The sequence below is a fragment of the Cupressus sempervirens genome, chromosome 4, assembly GCF_028749045.1.
Source record: "Cupressus sempervirens isolate cs-2001-9-10 chromosome 4, ASM2874904v1, whole genome shotgun sequence".
Lineage (NCBI taxonomy): Eukaryota > Viridiplantae > Streptophyta > Pinopsida > Cupressales > Cupressaceae > Cupressus > Cupressus sempervirens.
Window position 1 is genome coordinate 18,479,059 of NC_143121.1, and position 23,343 is coordinate 18,502,401.

Below are 23,343 nucleotides of genomic sequence, written 5' to 3' on the forward strand. Positions count from 1 at the left end.
GGTGCTCTAAGTGTATTTCGAGGTCAATCTTTCAAAGGTCATAACTCGAAGCTCGTGAGGGCTATCGATGAATTTTTGAATGATATAATATGGTGATGCTGAGACCTAAAATAACCTATCTCATTTTTGAGAGATCACATTCTATTTGGATTCTACACAATGATCTTGCTCGATGCCAAAACTCTCAGTGTGCCTCAATTCATAGGTGCACTAGAGCATAACTTTAAAATTGCTGATCTTGTCATCAAATCATCAGTGCCATTAGCTCTAAGTGGGTGGATAAACCCTAGCAACACCCTTTTCCAACCTCAGAGACCATCCATTATCTGCAGGCACCCCAGACTAAGGAGCCTCCAAGGTGCTCTAAGTGTGTTTCAAGGTTGATCTTCCGAGGGTCGTAACTCAGAGCTCATGAGGGCTATCAATGAACTATTTAATGCTATAGGATGGTGATGTTGAGACCTAAAATAACTTATCTCATTTTTAAGATATCACATTATGTTTGGATTTAGCACAGCAATCTCGCTCTATGCCAAAACTCTAAATGTGCCTCAGTTCATAGGTGCACCACAGTGTAACTTTGAAACCATTGATCTTGGCATCAAATCGTCAGTGCCATTAGCTCTGAGTGGACAAGTGAACCTTAGTGACACCCTTGTTGTAGCCACAAAGACCATCCATCATCTTCGGCCACCCAATACCAAGGAGTGTCCAAGGTGCTCTAAGTGCATTTCAACGTCGATCTTCTGAGGGTCATAACTCTGAGCTTCTGAGGGCTATTGATGAATTGTTGAATGCTATAGGATGGTGATGTTGAGGCCTAAAATAATAAAAATCTCATGAGCGCTATAGATGAACCATCCAAACAAGTCTCTTAAGTTATTATATTTTGAGGTTATGTTGAAATTGAAAAGTTGTAGTATGAGGATAGTAACAAAGTGAAGTGCTAGTTATCAAAGATTATAAATCTATGAATGGCTTGGTGGTTAAGAATGGAATCCATGGTTGAGGAGTGGAGTCCTTCACTTTTTTGAGATTAGATTTGAAGCTAGGAGTTAGTTTCAAAGTTGAAGGTGGAGTTTAAAATCAAATTTGTGGTTATCTGAACCTTGTGTAGGAGGTTAACAAGTGTGTTTATGTCATGATAGCGCTTCAAATTATACATTGCATCCAAATTTGATAATAAAGGTTGTTAAAATATTATTCAAAAATTATTGCATTTGAATCTAATATAACAAACATAATTAAAATTAATGATCTTCTATAAGTATGAACAATACACATGATCCACTATAAATTGAACAATACTAGATACTAAATTAATATGTATATCATTGTGCACATAAATGAAAAAAATATATATATAAATACATGTATCCATAGACAAAATTTTACAAAAATATATATCAAAGATCATGTATCCATAGACAAAACACTCAAACATATATCAAAATACATAGATCCATACACAAAATGTGGCTGATCATGCCATCAGAATGTGTATAATATCAATGTTTCTATATACAATGTGACATATGCCATCTCAAAATGTCTCATGATGCATCCTATGACAACTATACTATCCTAGGGTGCTAGTGGATGATCAAAATGCAGCCTCTTCACTGCACTAGGTGGATCGGATGCCTCCTACATAAACAAAAAAGGAAAACCCAAAGTTAGACTACTAAATTTATATGATTCTTTGTATCTAGCATTGAATTACTCAAATGCATAATGATCTTTTTTGTAATGAAGATTTATACTATAAAAATTTCATAATAAATACCTCTCTCATCGACCTCCTATGCCGATCAAGAGTCCTCTCGTATGCCCTCGGCAATGCTTGTACCTCACTAATTGTGGGTTGTATATGTTCACATACATTTGTCAGATGAATCTACAATTTAAACTATAGCATTTCAGTTCATAGCATGCTAAATTTATAACATATTTAATAATGAATTCAAACTGCAACTTACTATTGTAGGCTCCTCCTCAAGAGAGAGTGGTTGCATCATCAAATCTACATAACTCTCTCGTTGGACCTCATGTGCACTAGGAGTCTCCTATGAGATACAAAATACTAGTTGTTAATATCATGGAAATAAGTTTTGAATTTATTTATGAAGATAAGGAATATAAAAAATAAATGATAATTATACATACAATGGGGCTCTCAATGCGAATAGAAATCCCTGATTGTCTATGACATGGAATCTGTACAGGCCCACCACCAATGGCCATGCCCTATATACAATAAAGAATGTAATTAAATGAGATTACCACAAACATTTTACAAGAATGCATCGATATTTAATCAAATAGAAAGCACCTAATTACCTTTCCTTTGTCAATGCGTGCTAGCTCATCCCCTACACTTTGTCCCCCCCAAGACAAGTGGTACCTGTAAGATAAAAGAAACATTAGTAACCATATATGCTACAATATCAAATAGAAAAAAAAATGTGAACACAACATAATGTACTATAGATGTCTCAAGGCCAAATGAAATGGTCAAGAGCATGGCATTATCAATCTGTCTAAGCTCCTCCACGGTCATCAACTAAACATGAATGAAAATCACATACATGTAAAAGTTAGTATGGCTTAAAAATTAAAATTACTCTATTATAAAAGTTAACTTTAAATTGCATATGTCATAACAAAAAAATGTATACACGTACTGACACCGAAGGAGTCCATGCCTCTGCATTCCCCTCGTCTCTCACATCAGGGTCTGTAGCCTCTGCTCGTGTGTCTAGTGTATCCTTGTCTAATACAAAATGATACTCAAGAAGATCACCTATGGGATCTAGGAAAATATTCTTGTACATAATGCAAGTGTGAGGCACACAAATGTGTGATGAGCTAGCCAATGATGAACTGGCACCAACATCATCAACACGAAGAGGCAAGACTAACCTAGCCTAAGATATCATTAGGCTACTCAGCCTATGAATGGCTTTGATTGTCTAAGAGCTAGCCTCTACCATAATATCTAGATATTGCACTCGAGGAGGGGGGAGATATTAGTGGGGGGGACAAAGGTGCCAGCTTTCTTCCACTGGGAAGAGGGTCTATCCTGAGGAGCTCCTAGTCCTATGCCCATGTTGGGCTTCATGTTCCAATACTTCACTTTAAGTTTCAACACAAATTCTACATATAATTTTCTAAGGAAATAAAATTGTATGTCTAAATTGCCATGTGTAGGGATACCAAAGACCATCAACCAACGATCCCAAAAGTTTGCACGTATGGTGTCATTTGTGCACTATTTAATTGATAGTTTGGATTTTTTTGGGTCGATTGGTAGACCCATTTATGGTTTCACAAAAAGGGTAGCCAAATCCTCTTTGGTTATATTGAGGGCCACAACCTCATCATAGTCCAAACCATCATCAAGCATCTCATGCATTTCATCATGCCAATGAAGAGCAGCATTTTTTTGGTTTGTAAAGGTTTTAATGTTATCCACTATGGTGTTTAACGTGGATAACATAGGAGCCAATGGAGGTGCATTATTATATGTTCTATGCAAACCTCTCAATTCGGTGAGATTTTCATTTATCAAATCCTCAATTCAAGGAGGGTTTTAACAGGGTAGAGGATCATTTGGCGGATGGTTTTGTGGGGGTACTAGATCGTTTGGTGGGGGATTACAAGGAATATTATTCCCTACCTCAGCATCATCATTTTGATCAATCATTTCTATTGAATTGCAAAACGTAATATATATTAAAAAAAATTAATTATAACCCTTTTTTTCAAAAAACCCTAGATTCAAATTTTTTTTAAAAATCATGCTAAAATCTATCGAATTTAGGTTAAAAATGAGTTTTTAAAAAAAAAACACACCTTAATATCTGATATCCGATTCTATATCGTATATCTAATCGCTGGTGCAAATACTAGCCCCCAAAATATGCAAAATAAGGGCCCGCAGGTCTGTAATTTTTTTTATGTAATAGCACAAGTATCGGATATCTAATATAATATCGAATATCTAATATTCATTACATATATATTATTTATTAATTATGACATATATTATATATTAATTATAATATACTACTTTTTCATTATATATTATATTATAATATATTGCATTTTTATTATTATAATTTATTTTATTTTATACATATAAGATTACATTATATTATATTTTATATTATATTATATTTTATATTATATTATATTATATACTTTTTTTATTATATTATATATATTATATTACATTACTATATATTATAATATAAAATATTATATTATATTATTATAATATAACACATTATTATAATATAATACATTATTATAATATAATATTATTATTATAGTATAATATTATATGATTATAATATAATAATATTAATATATTATAGTATTATTATTATTATTATATTATATAATATATTATACTATTATTATGTAATATTTTTATATTATTATAATATAATAATATTATTATTATATTATAGTATAATAATTATAATTATTATATTATTATGTTAGTTATCAGATATCTGATATGAGATCGGATATCCGATAATGGTCAACCTTACTTTCCAAGTTTGGTACCTAGATAGGTGAAAAAAAGTCAGAGCGAATTTTGAAGCACTTTTAGAGATTTTCAAACTCTATTTTTTTCACATCACCACTTTTTGGCACACCATGATCCTGCACATACCTTCTATTCTTTGATCTTATGTAGTTGCTACTAGGAAAGATTCTACGTTCTGGCACATATAAGAACCATATGAACAATTACAAGAAGGAAAATAGTCTTGATCTTGAACCGGATTGTTCTAAGTGACTAAAGCCCTATTAAGGTTTGTATTTTCATTTGCAACAGAAATAATACCAATAGGCCTATTTTAAATATGTGGGGCATAAACATGATTTTTACTTGGAGGCCTATACGTAGGATTTTGATAATGAGGTTGAGGATGCCTACTGCCCTAAGCTTGTTGTCCCTTTAGAGTCACCAATTCATTGTTCATCTTTTGCACCACTAAGAAGTTGTCTTCTAGCTTCTTTTCTAGATTAGAACTTTGATCTTGTAGCTTTTTGCCTATATTTTGTATCATGGCCTTGATCTTATCTACCTCATTGGAAGATGTAGAAGTTATTGGAGCTACAACAAGAGGTTGACATGTAGATGTAGTTAGGCCATTATAGGTTGATGTGTAGGCATGTCAGGAAATATTGTCATCAGAGGCCTTGGAGCTAGATCCCCACTTTGGATCAACATATTTTCTACCCTTATGGTAAATAAATATGCAGTTAGTAGAGTATGTCCTCCACAGCTCTATAATGTGGTAGCAATTTTATGATTCAAAGCTTTTAGATAATGCCAAAAAGCATTACTAGGGTGAGGATTTTCTATAGTAGGAATTATATCCCATGTCTTCTAAAATCTATAGTTAAAATCAATCATGCACTCATGGGGTGCTCTTTTAATCATCCAAAAGTGATAGATGATCACTCTTATCTTCAAAATGCTTACACAATCTTACTGCTAATCCATCCCAATCTATTATAGAGTTATGAGGAAACCCTCTATACCATTGAAGTAATTTTCCTTTTAAAGATGAAGGTAGAAGCCTAACTACAACATCATTCTCAAATATACCATGAATATTACAAACACTTGCAACCTCTTGAATGTGTTGTAAGGGAGAAATAGAAGTTTCACCTATGAAATTTGGTATACCTTTGAGAGTTGATATTGGTATGTCACGGCTTTGAGCTAGCAATAGGGGACTTCTACAACTAAAAGTAGAAAAAGCATAAGCTCTAGGCTGTGCAATTGAGCAAGTGATCTAAAATAAAATCTAGTTGTCTTCCTTCTAGGATTTGAAAATGAAAGCTCTTGATACTAAAATTTACATCTAGAAGATGCCATTGTTTCAACTATGGGCATGAATCACTACAAATTTGGTCCGAAAACTAGATATGAACAGTGTAGAGTCACCAAGTGCTTTATAGAAATTAGCCTCTTGAAAGCCCAAAATACTAAGAGAAGCATTGTTTCCTCAGCATCAACTTAAATTTTTTTCTCTTTTCACACTAGTAGACTAGAAATATTCTAGAATATTGTCCCACTAGGTGTGCCAAAAACTATTGTCACAAAAGTTTGCACCCTTGTCCAAATTTTTTAATTAAAGACAACCTTGTGAAATATGAAAACAACCTCCAAGTTGTGGGACTTGAACTATGAAGTTGACTCTCCAGAAAAGGCCAACTTCCTTTGCTATCAAGGTGCACCTATCTAATTTTGGAGAGGAAAAGGGAGATGTAATATATAGAAAGAAAATCTACCTATTCCAACCTAAAGTGTGATGCACCAAATAGAGTGTTCAAACCAATCTTTGCCCATACATGCACACTTGAACCATCATGAAACTAAAAGATATAGACAGCTGGACTTGTTTTAATCTAACAATCACATGGAAATTAGAAAACCCAAATAAATAACATAAGGAAGAAGAGAATCCACTTATATATCATTCATAGGCCAAAAGGAGTTACAGTCAAGAAAGATTCCAGATATGCACAGTACACTAATGAGAGGAAAATAGGTCTTGCATAATACATCAATGGCTAGAGGAGATAAGGTAGAATGTCATATAGGTTCAAAGGCAAAGGGAATTTATAGTGAACTTGTAGAGCAATATTAGAGAAAATAGAGAAGAGTCAACCTTTAAAAAATTTACAAAACTTGCCTTTATATCTCTAGAATAATTGAAATGATTTTTGTCCTAAATCAAACTCAACCACTACCATTTAAGATTGAAAAGAACAATCATTAAGATCTAGAGAAAATATAATCTTGGCATAGATTCAAATACAATAAAATCCAACATTTTTCCAAAACAGAGCATTAAGAAGATAGAACAGTGCCATTAAATCACTTTGACCAAGTAGATGGATAAAACTAGAGATGGTGGAGTGTTTTCCTTTGTTTACTAGGCATGGCATTCCTTGGAGAGTGGTTGAATCAATCATGAAGATCAAATTATGTGAGAAAACATCTCTTCCCTTTGTTTTTGGCTCATCAATCAGCAAGGTTAGTAGGTCAATCAAGTTCTACAACTAGAAAGCACCACATAGACCAATATTTTTTTATCTTTCTACCACCTTGCAAGGCCTTCACATGTTTGACCATATCATTTAAGCTAATTGTGCCACCCTCAAACTTAACTATGGTAGTCAACAAAATGAACAACTCATTGCCAATTTTAACTCCAGTGTTATCTCCTCAAGCCTGCAAAGGCAATGTCCTTCGGGCACTTCCCCACAATGTCTAAAGTTCTTGCAATTCCATGATGCAGGAAAGTGCTAATGATCAATCTATGGAAAATCGACGATTGATGAAAATTTGCATTAGTACTGCACCTACCCCTTTTACCTTTTGGGCTCATGGACCACTTAGTATCCACCTTAGCATGACCTAGCATCCAATTGTCACCACTTTTAAACCTTGGAGGCCCACACGGGAGGATAGACCCACTATTCTATTTGTCACAATGTCACTTTCCTGCATGATGGAGTGGAGAAAAGTGACTACCAATAGAACCCTAGTTGTATTCCAACTTATACCAATGTCATATTATCATGGTAAAAAAGATGAGTTGCAAGAAATAGGACCCATACACCACATGGGAGTGAGGCGCTTACCTGCTTTATGTAAAGGTCATTCACTTTGAAGTAGGAAAGCACCCACCATAGATCTATGAAAGATCCAACAATGCAAAAAACTATGGGAGCCCCAACAAAAAACTTAGGAGAATATGAAAATACATAAGCTTTTAACTCAATTTATTTCATATTTCCATTGGCATTTGAATATTTGAATATGGAAAATGACCATTAGGTGGGCTTTCGCATCAAAATTTAGATATTTGGTGGGGGGGCATTGTGGATAATAGCTATCTCAACAAACAAGAAGTGCAATATTATTATCTAGTGATGAAAATTTGCAATTCCTTGCATCTCAACATCACTGCGAGAAGATACAATATCACCATAACATTATGAAATCCCTAACCTTAAGCCTTTTTATACAAGAGTTTTATTGCTTATAAAATTAGGGCTAGAATAAGTCATCCAATAAGAAAAATAGCAATCAATGCTTTTTACAGTATAAGGTCATTTTTGGCTTTAGGACACTATGAGGGCACTACCCCTATATTCCTATAGAAATGATGTGGGGATAGAACTACACCAAATAAACCTCCAAGTCCTATTAGGCTCCACATCACAACAATCTCCCACTTGGAGATCGATCAGACTCTATAACAATAACCTCCCACTTGGAGACTGATCATAGCACAACTAAACCTGTAGCTCCTACTAGAATATCAAACCACCCTAGACTTTGGTGCTCTTTTATTCTTTTCAATTGAGAAGACTAATCAAAACTGAAGAGGAGCTCAAATTCTCCCTTGTTACTACCTTGGTAAACATATCTTTTGGATTATCATCTATATGTATCTTTTCTAGCTTTAATAGTCCATCATCCAAAGCTAACCGAATGAAATGGCACCGCAATTATATGTATTTTGTCTTTGAAGGCATAGCAGAATTCTTCACAAGATGAATGTAGCTTTGACTATCTATAAAAAATAATTATCCTTCTAATGGTTTCCCAATCCTTCAAAAGATAACTAAAGCCATATCATCTCCTTGGCTGCCTTTATAGCAACAACATACTCTACTTCTATAGTGGATAAAACATTGACCTTCTACAACTGAGAAACCCAGATCACTACTACCCCGCCAATAATAAATGCATAACTTGTAGTACTCCACCTAGTATCAATATCCCTTTCCAAATATGAGTCAACATATTCCTTTAAATTAGTAGTAGAGCTCCCAAAATGTAAACAATTATTGGATGTACCTCTCAAATATCTGAGAATCCATTTAATTGCATTCCAATGCTCAAGCCTGGATGACTCATATACCTACTAACAACTCCCACTACATGTTCAATATATGTCCTTTTACATATGATAGCATACATCAAGCTTCCTATAGCTGAAGTATAATTTACCTTGAACATATTATCATCCTCTTCTTGTGTATTTGGACACATCTCCTTAATCAACTTCAAATGACTGGGTAAAGGTGTGATGTTACTTTTAGCATTCTCCATATAGAAATGTTTTAACACCTTTCCAATAGAATCAGCCTAAGATAATGTCAATTTCTTGTTCTTCCTATCTCTACAAATCTTCATACCAAGGATTTGTTTAGCTGCTCCCAAATCCTTCATAGAAAATGCATGTGCTAACTATTCTTTGAACTCATTAATGTGATCCATGTTAGACCCTACAAGCATATCATCAACATATAAACATAAAATAATGTAGTTTTTATCATCCAACCTCTTAAAATAAACACAATGATCTAAGTGACACCTACCATATCCATACTCATGCATAAACCTATCAAATTTTAGATACAATTGCCTAGGTTCTTTCTTCAAGCCATATAAACTTTTCTTCAATCAACATCATAAGTTCTCCTTACTTTTGACCTCAATTCCCTATGGCTATGCCATATACATATCTTCATCAAAATCACCATGAAGATAGGTTGTTTTAACATCCAACTACTCCAAATTGAAATCTGTAGTAGCCACAATACTTTAAAACAGTGTGAATAGAAGTCATTTTAATAACAAGAGAAAATATCTCATCAAAATCAATGCCCTTTTTCCATGCAAATCCTTTGACCACTATCCTTGTTTTAAATCATTTCTTACCTCCATTGTCTTCTTTCAACATGTAAATCCATTTATTCTATAAAGCCCTTTTACCTATAGGCAACTTGCATAAATTTTATGTCTTATTTTTCAGCAAAGAGTCCATTTCATCTTTCATTTCAAACTCCTACAATATCTTTGTATCCACATGCACAACTTCATCACAACATTAAGGTGCACCAGCATCAATAAGTAAAATAGAATACAAGGAAGGAGAAAATCTTTCTAGAGGTCTACTTAGCCTTGTTGATCATCAAACATTCATTGGGGTGTGTGGTATTTGTTGTTGCGGTTCTTGCACATCATGAGGAATTGCTAAAGCATCATCTTTTGGAGTATCATCTAGAACTACATAATCATTTTCTTTTTTCTCATGTTGCTGCAATAGATATTTATACACCACTTTCTCATTGAATATGACATCCCAACTTCTTACAATTTTATGATTTTCAAAATCCCAAAGCCTAAAACCAAATTCATCAATGCCATATCCAACAAATAAACATTTCTTTGACTTAGCTTCCAACTTGGTTCTATTTTCAGAATCTATATGAGGAAATGTTTCACAATCAAAGATTTTGAGAAAAGAATTACTCACCTTCTTACCTATCTATGCTCCCTCTAGAATACCACAACCCAAAGGAGTAGAGACACCTCTATTAATCAAATATAAAGTAGTATTAAAAGCCTCTTCCCACATGTTTAAGGGAAACCCTACATGCAATCTCACACTTCTTTCACACTCCATTGTAGTCCTATTCATGTGTTTAGCCACTCCATTTTACTATGGAGTCTTTGGAACAATTTTTTATCTATGAATACCATTATTAGAGCAATAATCTTCAAACTTATGGCTGCAACACTCACCATCATTATCAGATCTGAGACATTTTAATTTCTTAAAAAATTGAAAATACATCATGTTTCTATCTAAGGAAATAAACCCAAATTTTTCTAGTTGCATCACCAATAAATGTAACAAAATAATGAGAGCCACCAAGGGAGGATACCCAAGCTTGTCCGCATAAATCTGTATACATGAGCGCTAATATTTCACTTCTCTTTTCCTTCCTAGTCTTCACAATACTCACTCTTTTTTATTTTTCATACGCATAACTTTCAAAGAAATCCATGTTAACACATTTTAGACCTAGTAAAACTTTCTTTGAATGAAGTACTTTCATACCTTTCTCATTCATGTTTCCAAGTATATGGTGCCATAGCATTGTATTGAAAACTACAACAACTATTTTTCCTCCTTACTCAACTATAGCAACTGTTCCTAAACATTCATTTTACCCTAAAACAATCAAAGTAGAAGGAATAGTATGACCTATCCAATGATATAAGGTGCCTACTTTCACACATTTTTCTACTACAAGAGAACCTTTTTAAACCTTCCAACTTATATCATTAAAAGTAACTACACAACCCTCATCACCAATTTTTCCTACTAAAATTGAATTCCTACTCAGCCTTGGAACATGTCTTACCTCATGTAGTAGCCAATGATTCCCATTCTACAACTTGATCTTAGCTTTTCCTTTTCCATCAATCTGACAGGGTTCATTATCCCCCAAACAAACAAGCCCAAAATGCCCTTGGAAATAATCAATAAAATAACTTTTATGAGGTGTAGCATGAAGTGAAGCACCCGAATCTAAAACTCATGAATCATCAACATTTTCTAAAGACATAAGAAAAGCATCCTCTTTAGAGTTGTTACACACCACATTTGTCTCCTTTTAACCTTTTATTTTATCTCCTTCATTGTTCTTTCAAGTCCAACAATATTTCCTCTTATGCCCTGGTTTACCATAGTACCAACAATCTCTTGGTCCCCTGGATTAAGACCTCTTCCCCCTTGATGTTCCTCTTGATTTCCCACAATTTCCAAAATCATTTCCTCTCTCTGATGTTGTGTCTCTACTTTTTACATTCAAAGAACTTCTTGATGTAAAACCACCTGAGGTTTTCCTATGATTTTCCTCACTCAAAATAACACTAATCACATCATCAAATTTTAGGGTATTAGATCCATAAACATAATTACTTACAGTCATTACCAAGTCATTCCAATTTTCAACCAAAGAACACAAAATCAAGAGCACCCTAATTTCTCCATCAAAATTAACACCCAAGAAGATAACTAACTACAAACAATATTAAACTCATTTGAATGATCTACAATAGATGAACGATCTGTCATTTTCATATTAAATAAATGCTTCATGAGAAATAACTTGTTTTAAGCAAAGGGCTTTTCATACAGTTTCACAAGGGTTTGCATCAACTCTTCTATTGTCTTCACTTTTGTAATAATAAATGTCACTAATGGTTCCAAGTATCATTGAATTCTTCAAAGTTCCATTCTATCCAAAATCTTCTAGTCCTCATTTGACATAGTTCCCTGTTTCTTGGATTTTCCTTCTAATGACTTCCATAAGTCCTTTTGATTATGATAGTCTCCATTTTCATCTTCCATAACTGAAATTTCTATCCATTAAACTTCTCTACCTTTAGCTTACCCAAATCTACCACCACTCACACTCAACCATGAGACTCACACTCAACCATGAGACCTTCTTGTAGAGGATTGCTAAAAAAAAATTTAAAAATGATGATGCTCTGGCTAAACAAGTAATGACAGTTTGAGCTTAAAAAATGACATTTTTCTTGCTCTAACACCACTTGTTAGGATTAACCTTAGACAAAAATAATAATTACATGTAAATATAACCAATATCAAAAAATTATAGATCGCATAGAAGAGAACATAAGACACCAAGATTTAATGTGGTTCACCCAATCCCTCAGCTTCATCCACCAACAAGAAATCCAATATTATCATTATCTAGTTATTACAATCCATAATCCCTTACAATTAAATACCACTGCAAGACCCTAGGACCCTATAGGGGCACTGCCATATTTTTCGAGCACTTCCCCAAACCCGTATTGAAATGATGTGAGCAAAAAACTACATCAAGTAAACCTCCAAGTCTGGATAGGATCCACATTAAAACACCTTTTGAACACTCTACTTCCACTTATTAGCTAAGATCATCCGAAGAGAGACTGGTCTCTGGACCCCTAAAAGCTCCACTTGCCCACCTATTTCATCGACACAATATACTAACTTATGGTAGAAATCTATATTCCCTTGATGGATGACTAACCACTTCATGCTCAACACAATGTCATACAGTCATAGAGGTAGGATACCAAGATCCATACCCATGTTCAAACTAAAACCACTAATCAAGGATTCTATAGCCACTTTGGTGTTGGAATCATGAATTCTAATAATAAGACTCTGGTAGAGTATTGTAGAAACATGATTAGATCATTATCATGATGATATGTTACATTCATATCTTTGTTTGTCATCGATGTCAACATAACCCTTTTCTATGGTATTTGACAGAAGAATGGCAGTAAAAATCAAGTTGGTATGCACAGATAATTGAGTACTTTTAGTAGTGATGTTAAAGGAATATTATACTATGTGTCTAGTGTACGTAGCTAACCTTGGAAGAATAAGATATTAAGTTAGGAAGAAGTTATGCAAGTTTTTGTGAAGATTGTTCTAAGAAATAGTTTACAGAAGGATGTTTTGGTAAACTTATTATATCTCTTAGTAGATTTATGATTCTAAGAAGCTAAAGTTAAAGATGTGAAGAAGACATGCTGATGATGAGGTCTCTAAGTTTTCTCTTCATAATGTTACATATACAAAAAGTTATTCAAGTTGCAAGGTGAAACATTAATGTTATTGCTAAGTGTAACATGTTCTTAATGTGGTCCTATAATAATTAATTGATAAGGTGTAACAACTAACTCAGGAAATTTTTTTATGGATTCGGTATAAAGGAAGGACATTTTCATTTATCATGTATGAATGAATGTGAATGATTATAAGAAGCAAAAAGAGTAGAATGCAAAGATAAGAAGAGAAAAGAGGAACTAAAGGAAACTCAATTTCCAAGGTTTTAATGTGTGATATGAAGTTTGATACTTGGATCTAAGGTTCATGGCAAGGTCTATAAGGTCTAAGAGTGATTGGTCTCATTGATAGGATAGAGGAAAGGAGTTAAAGTGCAATATATATAATTATTCTACAAGGAATAGTTGAGAGATTAGTTAGACAATGAGTTCAATGGTTTTGCCCCAAACGCTATTTGGATAGTGGGTCCTTCTATCTTCTACAAATCCTAATAGGGTTGGCACAACTCCCAACAGGGCTGGAATCTTCTAACAAGGATTCAAAGTCTCCTAATAGGGACTTATATGTACTAAATGTTGTAATAGACTCCTAACAGGATCCATCCTCTAATAAGGAAAAAAATTATTAGTACATCATCTTATGGGCCTCATTCCCACTAGGGTTTTCTCTCTAACCAAGGGTTTCCCTAGTTAACATATCTAGTGTAATTATCTATGTGCATCTTATTATGGTTGCTTTTTACTTTGGTTGAATGGATAAGATTTTTTAAATTTGGTCAATATTTTAATTATTGGATAACTTATTCACCCCCACTCTAAGTTATCTTGGTAGACCATTACTTCTAACATTTGGTATCAGAGAATTAGGTCCTAGAAGATAAAGTTTAACAACTTTGGGAGATCCATGGAAAACATATTTAGGAAAGATAGTTTGAAGTTTGATGCAACTATGGAAGGAAAAGATGAAGACACATCTATTGTTTATGGGTTCAGGATATTGGATCTTGACAAAATCATTGAAGTCAATCATTATTGAAAGTGATTTGGAATCTTGTACCAAGGAAGAGAGAGATCTTTTCATGTGTGACATGAGAGCTAGAGAAGAAGTACTTTTTGCACTTCCTAAAATTGAATACAATTAGGTAAAATCACTTAATGCTTCTCATTTGATTTGGAAATATTTGAAAAATAGTTTTGAAGGTGATGAACATTCTAAGAAATTGAGGCTACAAAGTTGGATTTATGCATTTCAAGATGATAAAATGATGGAAGGTGAATCTAAAAGAACATATGTATGCAGAATATCAGAAATTACTTGAGGTATCAGATCTCAAGGAGGAACCAAAGAAGATGATGAGGTAATGTGGAAGATATTGAAGAGCTTAACACCACTATTTAAGTTAGTTGTTCAACTAATATAGTTGTTGATATCTTGTACCAAATATTTCAGAAAGGAGACATTTCTTAGGAGACTTAAATTAGTTGAGAATGAGCTCAAACATTCCAAAGAATTAACTAGAACAAAAATAGCTTTCAATGCCTTGAATATTCAACCTAGTTTATTGAGGAGCACAAGTTCTAGAGGAGACTTTTCTAGCATTAGTAGATCTAATGAGAACAAAAATGTTGAAGGAGTAGCCCTTCTGGTAAGAAGAGAAAAAGATCGTAAGAAAATCTTTAAATGTTGGGCTTCCAATGAATTTGGTTATTATGCATCTAAGTGTTCTAAAAGATAGAAAAAGTATAAAGGAAATTTTAAACCTAGAAGAGATAGAGAGTTTATGTATGCAAATGAAGAAGATGATTCTAATGAATAAATAGTAAGTGTTAGTGATGATGAAATAGGATTTGTAGAAATTAAAGAAGAAAGTCTAGAGAAAATAGCTTTGGTATCACAAGTTGAAAATAAATTTGACTTGATAATTGACAGTAGTTGTTCAAATCAAATGACTAGTGATATAAAAAAAAATTTGACTTCAAAAGTCATGATGGAGGCATTGTTAGAGTTGGAAATAACATAGCATTCCATGTTAAAGGTATTTTATCTATAACTATTGATGGTAAAACTAACACTGAGGATGTATATTTTGTTGATGGTTTGAAGAAAAATCTTCTGAGTGTTGGACAACTAGTGGATAAAGGTTATTAGTTATAGTTCATAGAGAAGACATGTATGATCAGAGACAAAGATGGAAAGGTAATTGAAATAGGAACCATATCTAGAGGTAATGTATTTCAATTGAAGCCTACTAAAATGACATGTTTGGTTGTAAAGGTATATGTATGTTGGTTATGGCATAAGAGATTTTGTCATATAAACTTTGTCAGTATTGTAAAGACTCATAGTATATTTTTTATTAGATATTTTCCTAAGATTATAGACCCTACTAACATAATTTGCAAGGAATGTTTTTGGAAAAGCATAAAAAAACTTCTTTTCCCATCAAGAAGTTTACTACTATAGAAAAATTGGAGATTGTACATACATATCATAGTTTCCCTATGAAGACTAAAGGATTCTATGGTGAAAAGTAATTCATGATTGTAGTTAATGACTTTTCTAGAATGAGGTGGGATACATTTATTAAAGAAAAATATGAGGGATTTTGTAAGCTCAAAATATTCAAGAATATAGTTGAGAATGAATTAGGTATGAAGATTATATGTTTAAGATTGGATAGAGGAGGAAAGTTTACTTCAAATGAGTTTAATATCTTTTGTGAAGCTAATGGAATCAAGAGACAGTTATCAGCTCTGAGAACCCTTGAACAGAATGGTATAGTAGAGATAAGAAATAGGTGAGTAACAAAAGCATCAAGAGCTATGTTAGCTAAGAATGATGTATTCAAGATGTTTTGGAGAGAAGATATAAATACAACAATCTACACTATGAATAGAGTGCACGTCAAGAAAGATGCAAACAAGACCCCTTATGACTTATGGTTTGGTCTCTCACCTATAATTAAGTGTTTCAAAAATTTTGGTACTAAGTGTTATATCAAAAGAGATGATGATATTGGTAAGTTTGATGAGCTAGTAGTGATGAAGGTATGTTTCTTGGTTATTCATTGAAAAGAAAGGCTTATAGATGTTATAATATCAGAACTAAGACTATTATGGATAGTGAAAATGTAAGAGTTGATGAGAAATTCAACATATAAAAAAAGTAGTTTATTATGTTGCCCCACTTTTCATCCTACACTAATTTTGCAGAGTGGAAATCAAACTTGTATCATGTTTAGTCCAATTGAGTCAGTTGGTCATTTCTTCCTCAAGTGACATCTCCATCAGGTTTCCATTTTTTCCCTCTCCTCTTCATTACATAACCGAGTGGGCTTCCTTATCATCGTGAGTGTTGTGGGTAGTCTAGATCCTAGCTCAACGGAGATTCTTTGATTATGTTATCTCAAATGAACTTACTTGCAGTTCATTTTTCTTTGGGCATAAAGAAAGTCAAACTTGCAAAAAATCTAGTTTCACCTTCTCCCTGACAGGTTTTCAAACCCTAAAGGTGAAATTCTACAAAGACCTACAAGTACAATTTGTGAGCTAAAAAAAGAAGAGTCGGATTATGTTATGAATAGATCATTCAAGTACTGCAATATTTTTACTGATGGAATCATTCAAAATTCACTAAAATGATCAAAATAAGGTTTGGTGGAAAACTCTAAAGTAGCTTCTCCTCAGTGGACTTCAAACCAAGAAGTCAGTTTTCTAAAAAAATGCATTTGTGAAAAGGTAAAGTAAGTCAACGGGTCCCATTTTTTTAGTTTCAAAGCCTCTTTCATGATTTTTGAAGACTTAAAGTCTAGTGATTTGAAAAGAGAAGGTAAAACAAAGGCAAAAGCAGAAAAATGGAAATTGCCTTCTCTGCGAGTTTTCTACCTTCGAGAGCAATTTTCTGCATCTAATGGAAAATCGCTCCTGCAAGCATGGTTATTTTTCAAATCTATCCTAGGATATTTTGAGAAGATAATGGAAGCAAATTTCTTACATATGTGAAGGTATTTTAAATAGAATTCAGCCAGGTGGGTTTTCTTCCAAGGAGTACCCCGTTCCTATTTCTCTAAAACTAGGTAAAAATGGGAAAGTAAATTTGTAATTAAAGAAAGTTGTCATTGGGCCAACAAAAATAGTAAAAGGATAGGGAAAAATCCATTAGAACTCTCACATTTACTAAGTCAATGGATTTATTGTTAAATTTTCTCATGTGGCATGGATCATGAAAATCAATGGGCAAATTAAGGGTTCATATATAAAGATGAACATAATAGATTTTCAAACTACTACTTTCTCTATTAAACTGTCATACTATTTTGTTGAATAGTGCTTTCAAAAGTTTTCAAAGTTAAAAAATCTACTCTTTGCACTATTTACAATTTTTGAGTTTTAGTTATCTTTGTATCAGACAAGATGGCAACAAGATTTGCTAGTTTTGATGGATAGGGTGGAATCAAATCAGCGTGGTAGAATATCACAAATATTTTGCTCCATTTATTTGACATGCAAGATTTCCAAAGAAGGCTGAGGATGGAGCCAATTAACCCCATAATGCAGAAACTCTGAGGAAGTGGGCTAGTAGAGGCAGCCAAATTTCCAGTAGCAGTACAAGCTCCAGAGCTAATTATTGAATGCATCAATCATTACACTCCAGTTACTAAGAAAATTTTATTGCAAGATCAAATTGTGTTAATCTCAATTGATAGGCAACCAGTAGTGAATTGCCTATGGATTCTAGAATGAGAAGAGTTCTTTGAATTGATGGTAGGGGGATCTATGTCTAAATTCACTCTAAAGAAGATGGTGTGTTGAAAAGAGATCATGAGGTCTTGGTTCTAAAAACCAAGTGGAGCTAAGAGTAAAGTTCCTAAAACCCTTTTCAAAACTGATCTCAAGCCTGAAATCGTAGACATTCTAGTCCTTTTGCATTGACTCAAAGGTGAGGTAGAAGCACTTAATTTTGTAGAACAATACTTCTTCTTGGTACAAATCATTTTATCAAATACATAGTATGTTGACTGGGCATACAAGGTAAGAGAACATCTGTCCAGGGATTTCAGTGTAGCTAAGTTGTACAATTCATTTTATATGTCTTCCTTCCTGATATATATGTTAGCCTCCCTACAATTTTGGTTGAGACTCCCCAGATTAGATAATTTTCCTGATGATGTGAAGAGTTATAAGTTGTATCCATGCTTGTAATTATAGAATAGTTGTGCAGAGTATGTGAAAGTTAATGATGCATTTACAATGAGGATTTGTAGGGAACTCCAAGGATGCCTGGAGAGAAGATTTAGCCCAGAAGAAATGGTGGCCATTAGTCAGTTTGGTAGTTATTTCATTCAATTCTAATCCTTTTCATATTTGCATCTTGCAACTTTTGATGGATTTCCCCTGAAGCTGCCTAGATACTCGAACAACATGATCGTGCTCATTGAGATCATGAGACAAGCAATTTAGGTGAATGTGCTAAGTGCTAGTTTAAGGAAGAAGGGCTATGAATTCCCCATGAGAGTTGGAGCCTACAATTGTGTGTCTTGATCTGATGCTAAGAACATTCTCAAGGCATTCAAAACAAATACAAGTTAGAAGAGTATGAAGTGGTGAGGCCTATGTTTGATCCAAATGGGTATGCTAGAGATGTGCTTCAAATTGGAAACGTAATCAAGCATGTAACTATCATAGAAGATTATTGGGTAGATTGTAGGGATGAGTTGGAGATCCAAGACCATGATTTTGCCATATTCATGATGGATCAAGTGAAAACATGCCGCATTGACTTGAATGTGGAAGGACTAGAAGATGATGGAAAAATATGTACATAATACATATTTGATCAAATTAAGAAATACTTCAATCATTTTTTATCCATATGTCGATATAGAATAATACCTTGATGTTATGATGGCTCAAATCACCAATAGAACTAGAAAATGGGTTGAGTGGACAGCAAAAAGAAGTAGGAGAAAGAGCAAGACTATTCAAGCTTCTCTAGCTGCTACTACTCCCACTTCTTATCAAAGTACCACACCCAGTGTAACAACTATAGCTACTCAAGGACCAGCCCAACCTATAAGAGGAGGTGATCAACCTCCAAAGAGGAAAATTTTAGTAACTCCAACTTGTCAAGGCGGTCCTCTGCCAATTATTGGAGCTCAAGCCATTATTGAAGAAAAGGGGATGGAAGAACCAAAGGATGTTGTTACTGCTCCAGTCTCACCCTCTCATACTACTCCTACTCCTACTCCATCTACCCACATTATTCCATTTCCTTCTCCTCATATCAATCTAATTCCATCCCCCCATCATAGCCTATTCCATCTGCAAGTTCTTCTCTTCTGAAATCGAGTGGATCCCTCATTCAAATAGTAGAAATTGTGGATGAAAAGAGTAGTAGTAGTGAGTCCATTAAATCTGATGAAGCTAAAAAGAAGACTCAAGAAGTGGAGAAAGTCTTGAGTTCATCTAGGCTCCTTTCTCAAGACCAAAGAACCCCTTCTCTATGACAACAATGGCAGTGACTCTAGTGAAGAAGAAAATTTTTAGCATAGAGTCACTTGGGGAAACTTATAAGGTGATTGGTATAGAGTCTTGGTTAGAAGATACCTTAGGAAGGAAGAGGAAAAGAAAAGATGACAGTATACCTATGAAGGACATTGCATCTCAAGCGGTTCACTCTGGGACTGCAATGGTGAAAGCTAAGTAGAACACCCTATTGATACTTGGACAAGATTTAAAAATAGGGCACTTGACCATGGAGATAGAAAATCCAAATAAAGCGGGGAGAATTGAAGATATGTCACCTGATGAATTCACTTTGCATTCAATTGATCTTGGAGAAGCTAGACACGACACAAAAATGGGCTTATGGAGATCAAGTAATGAAGTAATATAAGGAGAATCGGTAAGCCTAAAATTGTCAAAAATTAAGATGAAAGCTGAAATAGAAGAATTGAATAGGTTTATCAGGCAACTAGTTGTTCCATTAGCAACCATCACTGGTGTACCTACTACTCAAATTTCTACCGCAATAGAAGTGTAGGCTTTCACCTCACAGCTCCAGAAAGATAGACATTTCGATCAGATTGGGAAGGAATGGATTGGGAAACTCAATTCAGATGGAGTTGCTCTGATTGATCAAATTGGAAATGTTATCCTTCAATTGGAAACTAAGAAAGATAATATCATATCTAATTGTAACACTTTGGCTGTAGAGAAGGCAAGATTTGATGATTGAGTTTCCCTCCTAAAAATTATCATCCAAATGAAAGGAAAGGAGGTGGTTGAAGCAAAGATTTTTCTAATGCCCTGCCAAGGGATCCAAAGAATTAACCTAAAGTTTCACTAACTTTGGTAGCATTTTTATTTTTATTTTTTTTAAACATGAAAGTAAAACCATTCATAACTTAGTAGCAAAAGCAATAACAATATCCAACTGAAAGTAAACATAACCTACATACATAACAGGTTACATTCTTTAAAGACCCATTAACATTGAATTACATCTAAATCAACTAATACTAATGATTCCATCTAACACTACATCCACATGAAATAATAATGAAAAGTCCAACATTCTTAAATTACATTCCTAATTGCTCAATCATTCACTATACATGTCACAGGGTATGATAGGCTTAAAAGAATACACATGTGTGAAAATAAAGTACATCATCATACTAACTCTAATCCATGATGCAATAACATAAATGAAACCACAAACCATACATGATACATCATCATAACCATAAATCATCAAACATAATTAACTAAGTGCATGGTTCCTCCCAACCATAAATAACATCATTAGCCCATCATGGATCCTAGCCATCCCTCCATGCGTAACATTTGAAATCACCGAAGAGATCATCAGTATTAACATAGTAGGAATGTCACTCCTAAAAACATACTACATCATATGCAGAAAGTAATCTAATCATGCAAAGTAAAGCATAAGATAACATCATCTAACATATGTAAATCATCAATGTAAGGATACATGTCCATCATCATAATCCAAGAATGCATCAGCCATGGTGTCTCAAACAGATCTCAAATGGTAAGAGTGAAAAAGCACTACCACCTGATCGTGTGGAACCTAAATGGCCCACTCCCACTGTGCGAAGGAGATAATCTCAAGTCCCAAGAAGGTTATCAAACCACATAGCATAAATACTCTCTAAGTCCAGGAATCCTAAAAGTATACTAACTCAAGGGTTCCAACACAAATCCGACATCTAATCCCAGAGGCACACAAAGACATGTAGGAAACCTACTCTGTAAGCGAGCAAGTGTCATCACATAAATCATGTAGAAGTTACCCTGGCAGTTAGCTTAGGACTCCAGGGTCCCTACTGATCCTTATGCGACCACTAGTATCCTCTCATACTGACAAGGCATACTATGGAATGCAAGGTCGCAACCAAGTGTTCTCTCTACTCCCATCCTAGTCTGTACTAGCACTCGAGGCATGGGCGAGAACAAAAAAATTATCTTATTAGGTTCATTTAATCCCCATTTAGTGTAAATGTTTTCACTTATTAAAAAAACTTACAATGAGTTACCCTGGCAGCCACTTAGGGCCCCGACCCCCATTGCAAGCCACTTCCCGACACTACAAGTAGATAACCTACCTAAGCTCATGGAATCATAAATCACAAAATCACCACAGTCCTATACAAGCGACTGGAAAAAATACCAAAAGATAATCCATAAAAAGAGCATCAAACCTCTATGAGAAAATGAAAAGCATCCATAGATAATCATGACCACAACAGTTCTCTATTGGCAACTGAAGGTATCACTGATAATCAAAAGTATCCATTGGTTCTCAATAACCAAAATATATCTCAAAATCATATTGATCGAAGACTCCAAAATGGTTGAGTCAAAACATGTCACAACATGACATCATCAAGAAATAAATCAACATTTCAGTCCCATCATGGTGACTAAAAAGTAATCCAAGGATAACTGATCGATGACTCAAAAATGGTTAAGTCAAATGTCTCAGATACATATAACTCAGCTTCACTCAAGAAGACTAAAGAACACTAACAATCAGTAAATACAAACATCTCATAGAGCATACCATCACATTACCATAGTTGGGTTTAGAAAGATCGAGATCAAAAGACATCATCATGACATCACAATCATAACCCCCGAACCTCTGGTAGACGTCCTACAACTTGTCAACACTAGTCAACCCAAAACAAGAAGTATAGAGAAAACACAATGCAAGCACATGTTTTTGGTTTGCTAAAATTACATAGTTAAGTGTCGGGTTTTCTGTTTTTTTTTTGCAAGTATACTTCAAGTATATAAGATTAATCATTTGACCTATAAGTCAACTTGTTTGTTCCCTCGATAACATTATCCTTCCATTATTTAAAATTACATTCTAAGAATAATTGAAGGATAAATATTTACTCATTAAACTAATCTTCATTGTCCCTTAATTAATATTTTTTTCTTTATATTAATTAATCTTAATTAAATCGATTAATAAAGAACATAGGTATGACTCGTTATCATCCTAACAATACTTGATTAAATCTCAACTAAATATTACTAAAATTTAGGTCTCTTAATTTAATCATTATAATAATTAAATCATCACTAATAACCATTAAAATATCTAAAGTCATTATTCAAGTCATTAGAATAAGACTTATCAACTTTGATGTAGATATTTAACAACTTCATTAAAAGAATCATATCAACGACCCAATTAATAACTAGTCGTAATTTATAAGTTAAAGGCCAACCATAATCCAATTCTCTAATATTAATAGTTCAATAATGACTTGTTATTATTTAATAACAAGTTATATTGGAAATCTTAT

The 23,343-nt window shown here is 33.8% G+C and overlaps 1 pseudogene; it reads left to right on the forward strand.

Moving 5' to 3' along the window:
- LOC149559705 (heptahelical transmembrane protein ADIPOR3-like) overlaps positions 1-23,343 on the forward strand; it is a 197,238-nt pseudogene that overhangs the window by 58,537 nt on the left and 115,358 nt on the right.